At 48.4% G+C, this 4638-nt stretch overlaps 1 pseudogene; it reads right to left on the bottom strand.

The window, feature by feature from the left end:
* Nucleotides 1-671: 671 nt before the first annotated feature.
* Nucleotides 672-789, bottom strand: LOC126250160 (5S ribosomal RNA; annotated as a pseudogene).
* Nucleotides 790-4638: the final 3849 nt, after the last annotated feature.

The following is a 4638-nucleotide window of genomic DNA, read 5'->3' as shown; positions in this document are numbered from 1 at the left end:
TACTGGACTTCGCAAGAATAGTGAGAAATTGTGTTAGAAAGAACAGCTAGACAAGGGGAATCCACACCAAAGGACTATTCGCAGCAGCCCTAGAGGAAATTCCTAGATCCTTAAACTGGTAAAACGAAGAAATACGTGTTGATGAAAGATGAACCACATTCGTTTTGCTGGTAACATGATACTGTTCGTATTCAGTACAGGTAATCTTCAGCTAATGGAATAATTAATTACACGAAGTTTGAATGTAGGCCTGAAAATAAATTACAGTAAGAGTAAAATAAACATACCCGACATAGCGAAGATAATATAGTACAAATCAATAACGCAGCTATAGAGTCTGTTGCTAAGATTTTGTTTTTTAGGGTATTTGAGGACGACGACTGGAATGATAGCAAAAGAAATAAACAGAAGATTATAAATGGATAGGGGTGATTTTGGTAAATTACACTAAACTAAAACTTAACTAAGTTCGAACAGGTCACGAAGGCCCAACTGTACCTGCCGGCCGCCGTGTCATCCTAAGCTCACAGGTGTCACTGGATGCGGATACGGAGGGGCATGTTGTCAGCACACCACTCTCCCGACCGTATGTCAGTCTATGAGACCGGAGCCGCTACTTCTCCGTCAAGCAGCTCCTTCGTTTGCCTCACAAGGGCTGAGTGCACCCCGCTTGCCAACATAGCTCAGCCGACCAGATGGTCACCCATCCAAGTGCTAGCCGAGCCCGACAGCGCTTAACTTTGGTGATCTGACGGGAACCGGTGTTACCACTGCGGCAAGGACGTTGGCAGTAAATTACACTGCGCGAAAAAAAAAGAAGAAGAAAGTGAAGCTCGTGGAAGACAAGGTCAGATTTAAATATAACTTCGTGCATGTACACATCATCGGCGAGTATGTAAATGACTAGAGTTGCAATTCTCTGTTTCAGCTAGAGCGGCCACCAGAGTGCATAAGTGATGTTCGTGTTTAGTTTTGTAACTATGCCTCGTAGGTTATATGAGGGGCTCGAGCAGGGTAAGATGTCGAGAGATCACAGTGAAGGACCTGAAAGCATCTGACAGACTATCAACGGGGCCTCATTGTAGGTCTCCATTAGGTCGGCTGGTCGAATCGTGCAAAATTCAGATTTGTGGGACACTGGGAATGACAGTGACCCGATGATTGACTGCATGGGAACCTGAGGGCAGGCATACTCGTCGTCAAGGTTCCGGTCGACCACGTCTGACCACCACAAGGGAGGATCGCCGAATTGTACACCAAACACAACGTACCCCTTCGCATCTGCGCCTGCCTTCCCAGAGCAGATAATACATTCGCTGCAACATTCTGTGTCATCCTGCACCATTACACTACTGGCCATTAAAATTGCTACACCACGAAGATGACGTGCTACAGACGCGAAATTTAACCGACAGGAAGAAGATGCTGTGATATGCAAATGATTAGCTTTTCAGAGCATTCACACAAGGTTGGCGCCGGTGGCGACACATACAACGTGCTGACATGAGGAAAGTTTCCAACCGATTTCGCATACACAAACAGCAGTTGACCGGCGTTGCCTGGTAAAACGTTGTTGTGATGCCTCGTGTAACGACGAGAAATGCGTACCATCACGTTTCCGACTTTGATAAAGGTCGCATTGTAGCCTATCGCTAGTGCGGTTTATTGTATCGCGACATTGCTGCTCGCGTTGGTCGAGAGCCAATGACTGTTAGCAGAATATGGAATCGGTGGGTTCAGCAGGGTAATACGGAACGCCGTTCCGGATCCCAACAGCCTCGTATCACTAGCAGTCGAGATGACAGGCATCTTATCCGCATGGCTGTAACGGATCGTGCAGCCACGTCTCGATCCCTGAGTCAACAGATGGGGACGTTTGCAAGACAACAACCATCTGCACGAACAGTTCGACGACGTTTGTAGCACCATGCACTATCAGCTCGGAGACCGTGGCTGTGGTTACCCTTGACGCAGCATCACAGACAGGAGCGCCTGCGATGGTGTACTCAACGACGAACCTGGGTGCACGATTGGCAAAACGTCATTTTTTCGGATGAATCCAGGTTCTGTTTACAGCATCAAGATGGTCGCATCCGTGTTTGGTGACATCACGCTGAACGCACATTGGAAGCGTGTATTCGTCATCGCCATACTGTCGTATCACCCAGTGTGATGGTATGGGGTGCCATTGGTTACACGTCTCGGTCACCTCTTGTTCGCATTGACGGCACTTTGAACAGTGGACGTTGCATTTCGGATGTGTTGCGACCCGTGGCTCTACCGTTCATTCGATCCCTGCGAAACCCTACATTTCAGCAGCATAATGCACGACCGCATGTTGCGGGTCCTGTACGGGCCTTACTGGATACAGAAAATGTTCGACTGCTGCCCTGGCCAGTACATTCTCCAGATTTCTCACTAACTGAAAACGTCTGGTCAATGGTGACCGAGCAACTGGCTCGTCACAATACGCCAGTCTCTACTCTTGATGAACTGTGGTATCGTGTTGAAGCTGCATGGGCAGCTGTACCTGTACACGCCATCCAAGCTCTGTTTGACTCAATGCCCGGGCGTATCAAGTCCGGCCAGAGTTGGTTGCTCTGGGTACTGATTTCTCAGGATCTATGCACCCAAATTACGTGAAAATGTAATCACATGTCAGTTGTAGTATAATATATTTGTCCAATGAATACCCGTTTATCATCTGCATTTCTTCTTGGTGTAGCAATTTTAATGGCCAGTAGTGTAGTAGCAGCCGGAACAGGGAATTACCGTCCTGTGCGTAGGGAGCCGTTAACGCCACGACACAAACAGCTGCGTGTGGAGTGGTGCTTGGACTGGGAAACATAGACTGCTCATGAATAGCATCGGATTATGTTCAGTGATGCCGGCCGCGGTGGTCGAGCGCTTCTAGGCGCGCAGTCCGGAACTGCGCGGCTGCTACGGTCGCAGGTTCGAATCCTGCCTCGGGCATGGATGTGTCTGATGTCCTTAGGTTAGTTAGGATTAAGTAGTTCTAAGTTCTAGGGGACTGATGACCACAGATGTTAAGTCCCATAGTGCTCAGAGCCATTTGAACCATTTGTTCAGTGATGACTTGCTGTTTTGCAATATACCGGATGACCACCGTCAGCAGGTGTGATGGCTACCGGGATAGAGGCCCCATTCTTCCAATGTTTTGGAGAGCCACAGCAGTGTTACGTCTGGCGTCATAGTGCGGGGAGCCATAGGGTTTGACGGCTGGTAGTGACTGATCTAACTCTGACGGGACAACGGTACTTCACGGAAATACTGCGTCCTTAAGTGTTACCTTCATGTAACAGTCGCGTGGTGCTATTTTTCAACAGGACAGTTCTCATCCGCACGTGGCAGGTGTCTCTATGAACTGTGTGCGTGATGTCGAGCTACTGCCGTGGCCAGCAAGCTCCCCATATCTGTCGCCGATTGAACATGTGTGGAACCAGCTCTGACGTCAACTCTGTCCCAGTGCCAGTGTAAATGATGTCGACGACCAATTACAGCAGTTGTGTGCCGGCTTGCCTCAGGAGTCGACACAACGGCTTTATGACACCCTTCCCATCCGAATCAGTGCGTCCATCTGGGCCAGAGTGGAAGCAGCGTCATACTGATAAGTGGGCTCATACTGCCAAATTCTTTGTAAATTTGACTATTTTGTAATCATTGTAGTAACACCACATACCCTCTCTACCTGCGAGGTTTCATTTCGTTTCTTTCTCCGCTTGTGGGTGCTTCACCTTTTTTTGTCGCGCATTGTAGACATGAGTTTTCAGAACTCAGGCTGTGATGTGTCTGGCAGTGAATGTGACGGGTTTTGAGATACGGCAATGAGACATGGAGTTCATACGTGAAATCCGTTCAGAAAGGAGAGAAAAGAGAGAAACGAAAACAAACATACAGGTATGGGAACAGACTTGAGCGTAAGATGTGACTGTCACGATAATGAAAACGGACTGAAGGTGATGAGGAAGTATGTGTGGCCAGGAAGTATGTGTGGCCAGGGCCAACGGTGGTGGGGGGAGGGGGAGGGGATGCAAAGGGAGCATGAGTGTCACGATTCCCTCCCAAGTTTCTCAGATAACACTCGGAAAGTAAAATAGTAGGGAAACTAAGAATCTCGACAAAGCAAGGAGTTCTAAAAGTTACAAACTGTGTTTAGCACAGGATACTTTTCAGTTGCTAGCAGCAGGAGCGGTCACGTGCACGGGCTTGTGACATACCTTCCCGGGGAACATTTCAGCTACGAAAAGGTACCTCACCGCAGGCTGACCATTCCTGTTGCCAATAACAAATCCGACGTAGTTCGTGAGTCTACAGTCTAGGCGCTACAGTCTGGAGCCGAGCGACCGCTACGGTCGCAGGTTCGAATCCTGTCTCGGGCATGGATGTGTGTGATGTCCTTAGGTTAGTTAGGTTTAATTAGTTCTAGGCGACTGATGACCTCAGAAGTTAAGTCGCATAGTACTCAGAGCCATTTGAACCACTGGTAAAACTGGCAAAATACCGGAAGTGGAGTAAAGCAAGACCAGAAGGGGAAGACCTTTGAATAAGGCTATTTGAAAAGACTGAAACAAAACAGCATTTCCCTACTCACATGGTCACATAGCCATGGTCTGCAAC

The sequence above is a fragment of the Schistocerca nitens genome, chromosome 3 (assembly GCF_023898315.1).
Source record: "Schistocerca nitens isolate TAMUIC-IGC-003100 chromosome 3, iqSchNite1.1, whole genome shotgun sequence".
NCBI lineage: Eukaryota > Metazoa > Arthropoda > Insecta > Orthoptera > Acrididae > Schistocerca > Schistocerca nitens.
This window is presented reverse-complemented; position numbering and strand designations above follow the sequence as displayed.